Here is a 12,524-nt window from a genome sequence, read left to right on the forward strand (position 1 = left end):
CCAAGAAAATCTGATTTCATAGAATCATAGAATGGCCTGGTTTGAAAAGGACAACAATGATCATCTAGTTTCAACTTGCCTGCTACGTGCAGGGTCACCATCCACTAGACCTGGCTGCCCAGAGCCACATCAAACTTAATAAAGACCTTGATATGTAATACTGTGTTACTAAAGTACTCAATGAATTGAGTAAGTTTGCTCAAGAACAAAACCACAATTTTCTCATTTTGTGGTTTCTTTTAATTCACACCCTACTTACTTATTAAAGATCTACCTTCCTTGCAGCATGGAAATTTTGTTTAAAATCAATTCTGATTCATCTGACCATTATGATAAAGTCAAACATCAAACCACAGAAATCGAGGGCCACGTGGTGCCAACAATGCAGGAAGGTGCATTACAGACCAACCACCTACATGTGCACTGTTCTTTAGGATGTGATATGCCTTTAGGTAACACAAAGTGCAGTTTTCTCTGGAAATGAGCCTAACAAGACACTGTCACAAGGCCTGTTCACTGCAGAATTTTCTCTCTTTATGTACCATAAAGAGAAAAGGTGGAAATGCTGAGGGAGAATATTTTTCTCTGTGACTTGATAACATGGGTTTTCAGACATCTCTGAGTTAGGAAATGAGTCAGATGGTTATTATTTACTCATCTAATTCCACAGTTTCTGCTGTAATAATCATTTTTATTGTAACTGGACGTGTTGCATTCTTCAAAATTAAGACTTGAGAGATAAAAAATAATGGCAGTTTCTACTTCTCTGGCTACAAAGTCCCAGTACATACCAGGCTGGCAGCCATATTCACACCTCAGATGATGGACTTCCCTGTAGGAGTTACAGGGGATCCGCCAGATATTTATTCTGTGAGCAGCATTGGCAAAGATGCAGGCAGTAATATGGGAACATCTGTCATCAAGGCCCAAACTGATCCAGGTGCTCCTGCCCTTGGTGGACTTTGGGTCTCACAAGTCCATAGGGCTGAGGGGGAATCAGAGCTGGTCTACAGAAATGCTCCAGAGCTGTTATCCTGCCTCCCAAGGGTTAGACAGCCCTGCTGTAATACATCACACCCCATGATTTCTCCCTTCGTGAACAAAATGGAAAAATTTCCTTTAGGGTCCTTGAACATTTCCTTTATGGTCCTTGACAAGTAGGCTCTCCCAGTGCATGATGTCTGGCTGACACAAAAATGGACAGAGAGTGTCACTGAGACAGCCAACCCTGAAATGCCTTCTGCACTAGAGGCAGTCATCATTTTGCTCTCTAATGGTACAGCTATTGCCACAAGCTCTGTCTGCTTCTGCCTGCTGAAATGGAGGCTTAGAGAGAGTGGTACATTTCTGAGCTATCTGAATTTCAAAGTGACTCTCTTCTACCATATTCCTTCCTTAAGCAACAGCCTAACAACTCAGTGTCTTTTTTGCTTTTGTTATCAAAGCAGTGTAACAGAAGTACAGGCTTTTCTACAGATCCCACATTCACCACAATGGTGCTATATTTTTTCATTTGACAGCAAGCACTGTTGGTGCCTTGTTTTCCATCTCTACCACTGTCATATAACTGTACTAGATGTCACTTCTCCTTGAACGAATGCCCTTCCTATTTTTACTTTTTTATCCAGGTAACCATTGCACTTTCTCATTGCATATCCCTTTATGATTTATTTGCTTTTTTTTTTTTTTTCTTCTTTTTTTTTTTAATAGCAGCAGGTAGTGCTTCCAGTGGAATACAGGAACTGTGGTTTGCATCCAACATACAGATCAATGAAAAGAAGTTGTTCCTGCCCTCTTTAAACAGCTTACAGTGAAAAGAAAGAAGGAAGAATGGAAGGATGGGAGGATGGAAGGATGGAAAGAAGGAAGGAAGGAAGGAAGGAAGGAAGGAAGGAAGGAAGGAAGGAAGGAAGGAAGGAAGGAAGGAAGGAAGGAAGGGGAGAAAAAGAGGAAAAGAGGAAAAGAGGAAAAGAAAAAGAAAAAGAAAAAGAAAAAGAAAAAGAAAAAGAAAAAGAAAAAGAAAAAGAAAAAGAAAAAGAAAAAGAAAAAGAAAAAGAAAAAGAAAAAGAAAAAGAAAAAGGAAAAGGAAAAGGAAAAGGAAAAGGAAAAGGAAAAGAAAAAGAAAAAGAAAAAAAAGAAAGGAAGGAAGAAAGGAAAAGAGAGAGAAAGAGAAGGAGAAAAACAGCTGATGGTAAAAAGTGGAGTCATTTCTGTACTGTTGCATTTCTCTGTGAGGATCAAGACTCTACATAGGTGTAAATGCCAGTTCTAGCCAGGCTGGGAAGGAGGAAAAATAAGTTCATCAGACAGCGGAAGAGCTGTTTTTGATGCAAACTGTACACAGATTGTAACCTAAGTATCACACCACCATTAAGCCCTATCCACTTACCTACTTCATTAGTTCAAGGATTGTGGCACTTTTAATCTTTGCAATCTGGGTCACTGAAGGATTCAGGCTAATGGTTGAATCAATGCAGTGTTCCAGTTCCCACTTCCACTCATGTTCTTTGCAGCTCGTCTGTCCTCACTCAAGCTGAGTAAACATGAAGGAAGGCAGATTTCTAAGCTTGGCTCTTTACTTTTAACACTCACATCAGCTATGGTTTTTCCTTGGTTTGCTATTAGCTTGTGTACATGGCCGACACCCAGTAATCAGGAATCAAAATCCCACTACAGCCACCGCTGTTCACTCCTTTGCAGAGATGCAAGCTTGGACGTGTTTGGGGTGAAAAGGAGTTTTCTGAGCTGGGATTGTTCCCTGAGCAATGCTTTGAAGCAGTTTGATACCTACTCTGTCTGCAGGGACAATGTCACTGAGTATAGGTGGCTCTCCTATGGGGTTGCTGCAAAGTCACATTCAAATACCTGCTAAATAGCAATGTGCCAGAGCCTTAGAGAAAATGTGTGTGGGGAAAAATTAGGTCAATTCTTAGGGAAACCTCTTTGCAATGGAAAACAGGCTGGTGAGGCAGTCTGATGGCAAGACAAAAATTATACCTCTCATAAATTGTATTCATTCCCTGTCTTCCTGTATGAAAATGTGGGAATAGGCAAGAACCTCTGTTGCCTAACACCCACTTGTCCTGCTGGAATAACTGGGCTTGCTTTGGCTGCCTACTGCAGCTGGTTAGGTCACCTCTGATAGGAAAGAAGAGGATGCATGCGTGGGGAGGAAACCGGAATTTAAATGACCGAACCAGTCAGTGTGATCCTTGGGCGTTGTGAGAGGACTGGAGGAGCCCAGGCTGGATCCAGGCCTGGGTACGGGTTCAGGAGCTGTGGAGATACCCAGAGGTACAGCAAGGAAGGCAAAGGGGGGTGGTGGTAAATAGATGTCCAAGGGAAAGAAATAAGCATGTTCGTACAGACGTAACTTTGGTCAGCATTTATATCTAGTTGACACTGAGGTTTCATCATGTAGAATATGGTTTTGTTGTTGCATTGCCAACAGAACCTGTACTCCGCATACAGAGTGCAAAAATGTTCATGCCATTCTGTTCTGTTTTGCTTTGTATGACTGGACTGAACCATACCAGTATAACTGCTGCCATGCCAGAAAGGCTTACTGCTCTGCGCTGGCTTAACTAAAGTAGAACTTATAAGCATAGATGAATCTTTGAAGACCTGGGGATCTTGTTTGGAGTCAACAGATATTCTGCTGGTGGTTTTTTGAGATACATTTTTCTCTTCTAGTTTTTGCACTGAAATTCTTCTGTATTGTCAAATAATCCTTCTCAGAGCACTTAACAGTGTGTGCTGATTTGTGTCCCAAAGGTTTCTTTTCAATGTGCAGGGCTGCTGACGCTTTGAAGAGAAGTCTTGGATTACTTTTTTAATGAGGTGTGGAAAGCAAACTGTGGGAATAAGTGGACTTGGCTGGGCTGTAACTTCCCCAGGTCCCTCGGGAGCTTTGAGTATCCAAGGGATGCAAGTGCTTGATGTTAAGAATATCTCAGAAACATGAAGTTCCTGAAGTAAATAATAACCATCTTTTCATGCGTCCTAAACCCTTGCAGCTCCTGAGATTGTAGGCATTTATACTATATTCCTTGCTTCAAAGGAAATACACCTGAAAGGAGTACTTAGACGATTTGCAGTAAAGTCTGTAAATATTATAAGGCAATAAAATTATGTTCTAAAACAATTAGTATCATTATAATTCATAATATGTCTGAAATACTGGAACTTCAGCAAAACGTCAGGGAAGATTGTGACCTCCCTCACCTCCTGAGCAAAGCAGAGGCACAGTCCTGAGTGCCAGGGAAAAGAATAACCCAGAATCGTCATACCTCAGCCCTTGGGAAAGATAAGCAAGGTCCAGAAAGTATGAGAAGCATTTCTGCACACGTCAGTGCAGAGAGGGGGACATACTTTTCTCCAAAGTGCTTGAAATACTTCATCTGTTTAGGAGGAGATACAGCAGCAGTAATCAATGAGATGTTGGCTAAGAACCTGTGAAGTAGTGGGGAGGATTTTATATTGAGAAAAAAAAACCATGGGGGCTTGTACACGTGTGCAACCATCTCTCTTTAACAGAAATGAGATCGAGTGGTCCAAACACTGCCAAAAGCAAAAAGGCTCCCTCCTTGCTCGAGTGGGAAGGATTTTGCCTTCCCTACCAGCAGCACCCAGGAGCTGACCAGGAAGCACGCATGGCTCTGCACACGCGGTGAGTGCTGAGTGTGCAGCCACCGCCTGCCCAGCACTGCTGACCACAGCCTCTCTCGGTGCCTGCTCCAGCATTCCTTCAGGAGGAGAGGCTCCCAGCAGCTCTGTTAGCAGTGGGAGGGTGAGTGCCCAAGCTTTATTACCTGCCACTGCCAGCTCACCAGGAAAGTATGCCATTCCTGAACCGACAGATATGTGGCTGCTGCTGTTTAATTATCATGTGGCTGCCCTGCCAGAAGCATTGGCCCACAATGTCCTTTAGCTTTTCATTGCTGTATGCAAAGCAGGAGCCTCATGCTGCTTTGAATGGGGTGTTATTACAGCCACTGCAGGGACTGAAGTGCAGAGTAGCAAAGGCTTTCTGCTGATGAGGAGGAACTGATTTTGGTATGTCTGTGACTCACGAAGTCTGTGCCTGAAATTTCTATGACATTTGAGATCTCACCATCCTTAAAAATAATGATTGAAAGTCCTATCTGCAAACGTGGTCCATTTGTGGGTTTAAATGGAGAATGTGGTGCATTTGTGGTTTAAATGAAGAATGTGGGAGAATGGTATAAATGTGGGTTTAAATGGAGAGGTTCTCTCAGTCCCTTTCCATGCCCATGGACGAACACTGCCTGCTCAGAGGCCAACTGGCGATGCTTCCATTTCAGTGCTGTGCTAAAGTCTGGTTATACAAATGCTGCTACAGGCAAAGAAAAAATACAGCAAAAGAAAGCTGAAGGATTAAGAAGAGAAAAAGAGCACAAAACCCAGCCAAGCCAAAGCCACAGGAAATGGAGTCTGAATCCAAGCTCAGGAGCTAGACTGAAAGGGATTTGGCTGGAAAGAAATTGTAGCGAGGACTTCAAGGAGAACTATAAGGCTTAGTCCTATAAAAGTCTTGTTCGTGATGGGTCCTTATCCCACAAATAAACTCATCTGCAAGGCACTGCAGGAGCTTGTTAGGTCTGGGATTGAGGGAGGCTAACAAAAGGGTTAGTAGTGCTGAGAGCGGAATCACGAGGTAGGAACAGAGAAACATGGGGAGTGGAGATAGCTGCTGTCAGCCTCTGGGTGCTGCAGCCTCACCTCACATAGACAGGCTGCATGTGCTCCTGCAAGTGAGGAGGAAGTTGTTTGCAAACAGCAGCTCTGGTTGTGACAAAAAGGGGTGCGCTTCACATATGCTTATTTGCCATTTCTTCTGTTTCAGGCAGGATACTCCTTGTTACGCTGGACTGCTTCCCAGCCTCCTGTAGGTTTTGGAAAGTGTCCCGTTCAGCTGCCATGTGGAAGGCTTTGAACTTTAAATGGGAACAGGCGCAGCGCAGCCGGGGGGGCTGGGGGGTGCTAGCAGTCCTCTTTCCCCTCCCTCCCTCCCCAGTGCCACCTCAGGAAGCTGTCCTGCAGCCCTGGAGCCTGGGGGGAGGCTGCAAGGAAGTGTTCTACACAATGGGAACGTGTCCTGGATCAACAGGTGGCACTGGGATTGCTCTGTACAAAATCTGCTGTTTTCTTCCCCCTCAAGGAGAGGGCACACAGGTGGAGAAGGTGCCACCTGTGTATCAGCTCCCCTCTGACTTTGGGCACCTGCCCAAGTGAAGCCTATTGCTGCTTTGTAACCAATGGAAACATAGTCATACAATCATAGAATTATTTGAGTTGAAAGGGACCCTAAAAGGTCATCCAGACCATCTTCCCTGCAATGAACATGAACATCTACAGCTCAGACAGGTTGCTCAGAGCCCTGACCAGCCTGACCTTGAGTGTCTCCAGGGACGGGCATCTACCACTTCTCTGGGCAACCTGTTTCATAGCCTTGGCACTTACATATCACATATTTATTTGTTGATAGGTGTGATGCTTGCATATGGAGCCTGACCTAAATAGATGAAGAAGTACCCTGTGGTACGGTCAGTGTTGCCATTGGTGCACCTTGTGCTGTCCTTACCTGCCACAGTGTGTTTCAGAAGATCTCCTCACGGGCCTAAGGAACTGCAGGAAGTTGTTGGTGTGCTGCAGCACAGCAAGCTGCTTTCTTCACTTCCTTCCTTGCACAGTTGTGTAAAGCTGTGGTCAACAGCATAGAGGAAAAACAGAATGCATATTTTTTCATTCTTCTTTCAAAAGGCCTCACTGGGCTTATTCGTTGATGCATCAGGACTGTGCTTTGTTTACTCTGCCTCAGTACTGCTCCTGGTACTCAGCACCCCAGGTGGGGAGATACAGCCATCCTGCCCACCCTCCAGCCTTCCCTGGGATGGATATCAGAAAGGCAGATTTCAGAAGGGATGGAAAAAGCATGCCATCAGCTCACATGGGCATTTCTCATGTTGGATGTGCCTTCAGCAAAGGAAGTCAGACATCATTGGGCTCAGCTCCACAGTGCTAGTGGGTTTTGGAACATCCAGGATAAGAGCTGTTTCCTTTATGGAATGCATCAGGAAGAGAGAAGCACCTCACTGTACAAATGGGGCAATTTAAGAACAGCTACTTTTACAATACTTACACTTTTGAGAAATACATTCTTTCCGTTATGCTTAAAAGCCAGCTTGGTTCTCTTGGGCAGCAAAACTCTTTCTGGCTGAAATGCTGGACTGTGCACAGAAATAGGCTAATTTATTGACAGGAGACACTAATGTTTAAAAACTGATCTTAAAGAATGTAATCAAGTTAACTGACACAAGAATAGCATAAGAAATATGGCTTATCTTGTCTTTTCCTTCAGTAATGCAGGAAAAAAGAAGTAAATACAAGACATCTTTTGACATGTTTTTGTCTCCTGTGATAACGCCTGGTGAACTTTGTTGAATATCTGAGTGAAGGAACTGTGCTGTGTAACGTGGCTGGTTGCAATGTTTTGTTCTTGCTGTATTTCCCATCAATTCACATGCGTGCCTGCCTGTGCCACACTGCTCAGCTGACAAACCCACAGCAGCCCAGAAGCTCTATGGAATTGCCCCTCATTAGGCATCCTGCAGTGGCACCTCACCTCCTTCTTCCCTCCTGCCTCACTCCAAGGTGCTTTGTGGTGAAAACAAACCTTAGTTACTTAGTTGCAACAAGACAGAGCTGAATGGTTTCACTGGGAAGGTTAAACCTAACTAGGGATCTCATATCCATTTCAAACTGCAAGTCAATTGAAAGATCAGTGGTCAGGATTTTGTGAAATGATTTATTGTGTTGGTGACCATGGAGATACTTCATGCTGATGGAGTGTTCTTTTCTGTCACAAGGAGAACAGCTGTTTTCATCCAGGGCCAAAACCCGAAGCCATTATTCATTTTATTACCTAGGCAAAATTCTCATTAAAGCCTTGAGGGACTGGCTTAAGGCTCAATATTTCAAAGGAGACTGTGTTTAGAACAGAAAATAGAAGATAAATCTCTGCAAACATCCGAGCATCTCTCTAGGCTCCTACAAACACATTAAGTCCACCGCAATGGAAACAGGGAAAGTGGATTCAGCCACAATTCCCACACTTATTGCTTGCCGAGGGAGGAGTGTATGGGCTCCTCTTGAAGATCATACTGTCAGTTCTCTACCAAGATATTCCACAGCTTGGAATATCCCCAGGGAGAGACTGAAGGAGCAGAGCACTAACCGATCAGCAGGCATTGCTGGTGTGCACAGGGAGTACGTGGTTTTGTCTCTACCTCATTTGGAGATGTGGTGTCTGCATGCACACAAGTTTCCAGCTGATTCTGCATGTATGTCCTAAAGATTAATTGAGTAAGTGGCTTACCTGCAATACATTATACTTCCATCAACCTTGCCTAGATTTGACAGTTCCTTAGGGCAGGAACTATCTTTCGTTGTGGTGCACATATGGATGATAATTAAAAATGTAGTAATGTATGTAAGGAGAACTGGAAATGACTGTAATTGGCTTGGTGTTTCCAAGAGTCTTAAAAGTTCCTTCTGCAGCAGACTACAGCAGAACAACATCTGTACAGTGAGATCTGTCTGATTTCAAAGGCCAGTTCTCAGTGTTTGATTTTCCTCCTGTGAATTTTACCATCTTCCATCCTGAAAACAAGTTTTCCCTCTTCATCCGTATGTTGTCTCTTCACCCATATAGTGAAACATAAGAATGACGTTATTCTCTGATTTCTGAAAATTAAATCGATGAATAGAAACAGTAGCAGCCTAAGTTTCTTGATAATAAAGACAGGCTGCCGAGAGAAGAAGTGGAGTCACTTCCCTGGAGGTGTTCAAGAACCGTGGAGATGAGTCATTGAGTGACATGGGTTAGTGGGCATGGTGGGGATGGGTTGATGGTTAGACTACATGATCCTAATGGTATTTTCCAACCTTAATGTTTCTACAATTCTATGATTCTGTGAAAAGAGATTTGTTGAGTATTCAAATTAGCATGAGATTGAAGCAACATAATTCACCTTTGCTTAAGACCTTGAATGGATGAATTACTATTTGCAGGCTGTTTTGCAGTGATCCTTCCCTGGGCCCCTATCATCCCCAATGAGGTGCCAGGAAGAGTGAGAGGTGACTGTTGAGTGTATTCTGGCATTCCCAGCTCCAAGGCAGGAAGCCTGTGGTTACATTAACACTATGAATTTGGGAGCAGTGTACATTCTCCTCTCTCCACCAGCTGGAGCAAAGTGCGTCTCCAGAGATGTCCCTCTCCCTCCATAATTGTTATGCATTTGGCAAGGGGCAATCTCCTCCAGCATTAGGTGAAATGGAGAGGAACAACCCCCACTGTAAGGGAGGAGAAACAAGCACAGAAGTGTAAGACAGCCTGCAGAGAGCCCTGCGGAGGGGAGGGCTTGCCTCAAGGCTCTTGCCCTGTGGACACTTGCAGGTATCCTTGGAGTGTGCCTGGCACAGTTGTTTTATCTGGTGTAGCAAGTGACTCACTCACAGGCTTGCTATGCAAAATTCATCATCTGCGATAAGGCTAAACACAGACCATAACTTCCTGCTGTATGCAGCAGATTCAGAAATGCAAGAGCCTACCAAAAAAATCAGAAAAGTGGCAGAAGAAACCGTTGGGGTTAGCTACAACCCAGTGAGCATGCCTCTTCTTTTTTTCTGTGGGCATTTCTGTCTTGCTTTTTTGAGGTGGGGCTGCCTGGGACTGCGAGCTGTGCTTCCAATCTGCCTGCACGCATCACGGCTGTGTGAAAGCTGCCTGGGGACAGCAAACTGTGGCTGGCGAGGTCAGGTTGCTTGCTTGGGTTGCACTGTGTATTCTTTCCCCTGCCAACACACTTCTCTGCACCCCTCCAGCACACTTTGGAACAAGCGAGCCCTGTGCAGCAGTTCTCCTCACGTTGCAGAGAAACCTCCTTGGGCGGTCATCAAAAAGCCAGGCTCAATTTAAATGAGGTGTACTGGCAAGGAACAGCAAAGGTGAAGCTTTTCCTTTGAAAAAGTGTGAAGCTGGCTGCTGCAGTCTGCTGCAAAGAAGATTTTATTTAGAAATGCACAAATGTGGTCATGTAAAATACCATTCAAAATGTAAGACAGCAGAATGCTTTCTTGCTGATGCTGTGCTTCAATCGTTTTGGGGTTTAAATTAGACAAGAAAAATACAAGAACATTTATCTACTGTGTTTCTGCTTTTCTGTTGGGTTCACATGATACTGTCTGCATCCTATTTTTTGGCATCAATTCCCCTCTCCATAATATGGGCTTTCTGCTTTCTCCATGCTTTGAAATGCTTTCACAGGAAGGGTGGTAGGTGTCTCTTATTTAAAGATGGGTATTGATCGTAGAAATATAAAAAAATACATCAGTACTTACAGTTGAATAGGAAAAAACGCTTCTAAGGTATCTTTTTGCCATGATTGGATGCTGCAGAGACTAACATGTTAATGTTTGATTTACACAGCAGGACTTCAGTGATGGAAGACAATCAATGTGCAAGTGTTGCAGCACAGGGCATGGAGAGCAGCAAATGTTTTCACAAATTGATCTGTCTGATGATTTGATTAACCAGTGAGTTTTAAGTATTAAAGAAGAGCATCCAGGGCTTCTGCTTGAAGACACTAGTCTTTCCTTTCCCAGAGCTGAACAGAGTTGAGATTTGTATTCTCATTAACTCAACCTCTGTAGTTCCCCCGAATGAAAAAAGGTTTCTAGTGTGTTTATGATGATATGATGATGATGCCCAAGTGGGGTACCTAGCAAGGAGGGTAAAAGATAGGCATGGAAACTCAACTACATCTACCCTTGGATCTGCCATCAGGCAGCACTTGGGCTTGCAGAGACCCCTTGAGAACATGGTGGCTCCATGGCCTGATCCTGTTTAGAAACACCTGTATGGAAAACCTACCCAGCGGCCTCGTGTTCTGACTCTGGGTAGAGGCTCTTCACCTGCACAGGATAGGATCTAGAGCCTAGCTACCTACAATTACTCCTCTCCATTTATTGACCTAGGTCTTAATGTTTAAATGTTCCTTGATGCTGGAGATCCTCAAAGGTCCGCTTGCCTCCTGTATTCACACATCACTTACGGCTCCTTAAGAGTACAAGATACTGAAGATGCTCTTCTGCACAGGTGAGAACCAAATGACTGGTACCTGATCTTGTTGGTACCTGTCCATGTTACTGTGCTGGGTACTTCTCTACTCCGATGGTATCATTTTGGTTTTGTTTTCCTTTCTTCACCAGGTGCTACATGACATGGAGGTGATTTAGGTTGTGAGCTGTCAGTTGGCTGCCAATCAGTCACCAGGGATGTGCTGCTCCTTGACTGCTGTCAGCCGGCATTACAGGACTGGTTCTGATGATGTATTTGTGCTGCATTACAGATCTTCAACTCAGAAAAGAAAACTTTCTTCCACTGTCAACAAATTCGGCAAACCACAGTGGTTTGATGCTAACTCTTGTACTGGCAACTCTGCTGTGCTAGTGGGGTTCACAGTGCCCCAGTCTTGCTGAGTGATGGAAAAATCTTTCACAGCAGAAATTGTTTTTTCTACCAAGCTTAAACCACGAGAAGTGCTATAGCATATTTAGTAAGGAGACTGAGAAAGCTAAGCAAAGCTAACATACCACTACACAACTGGGGGTGTTAGAGAAAGCACTGTGTACTCTAGCTTTGTACAATTAAATAGCCATCCTGCTTCACACCCGCAGTGGTTATTCTGCAGCCATAGAGCCACTTCATCTGTGTTATAGGCAAAGGCAGCCTGCAACAGGCTTCAGTTAGATGAAGAGATCGTACTGTCAACAAGAATAATATTTGATTACTAAGAGATGGAGTCCCAGCCAGGAACAATACATCTCCAAGTTTACGCCCTTATGATCAGAAGGATAATCTATTGATAATCAGGTTTTTAGGAAGAGTAACTGGAAAAACAGTCTGGGAGCAGCTGAGATGGCATTCTGCTGTGTGTGTTTGGTGAAAGGATGTATTATCACAGTCCCCAGCACTTAATCACTGAGTGCAATACACAGAAATAGTCCGAAAGTTGCACACTGTGCTAAATGGGTTGAAAGGTTGTGGGAACATGTTCTGGCACAGCCTTGTGCTGTGGTGAGACACAAAACAAGGGTGAAAGGATAAACCCTCTTCTCTCGTTCATTCAGCATCATTTTGCTTCCTGGAGCAGAAATAATTTCCATTACTCATTTAAGGTAACACTTTTCTAATGCATATTACATGGAAATTTCTCAGCTGCAGATTTTTGGCCCTGCTCAAACACTGTGAAAAATCTTTAGTATATTACACAATGAAGTATTTGTAAACACAGCTGACTTGAGTTTAACAGGAACTTTGGCCAGTTCGAAAATAAACCAACAGCATATTACATGACAACAGACCAGCCTGGCATGAAACCTGCCCATAGCTCTTACCAAAATCCTGAGAGCCTGGAGTGTGTCCAGAGAAGGGTAACGAA

At 43.9% G+C, this 12,524-nt stretch overlaps 1 long non-coding RNA gene across 1 annotated transcript in view; it reads left to right on the top strand.

The window, feature by feature from the left end:
- LOC149918888 (uncharacterized) overlaps positions 1-12,444 on the top strand; it is a 28,623-nt gene extending 16,179 nt beyond the window's left edge. The window contains exons 2-3 of the long non-coding RNA XR_016464018.1: positions 11,059-11,179; positions 11,293-12,444. This is a non-coding gene — a long non-coding RNA (uncharacterized LOC149918888). The remainder of the gene's footprint in view (positions 1-11,058; positions 11,180-11,292) is intronic.
- The last annotated feature ends 80 nt before the right edge of the window (positions 12,445-12,524 follow it).

Source organism: Phasianus colchicus, chromosome 2, assembly GCF_987193195.1.
Source record: "Phasianus colchicus chromosome 2, bPhaCol1.hap1.1, whole genome shotgun sequence".
Classification (NCBI taxonomy): domain Eukaryota; kingdom Metazoa; phylum Chordata; class Aves; order Galliformes; family Phasianidae; genus Phasianus; species Phasianus colchicus.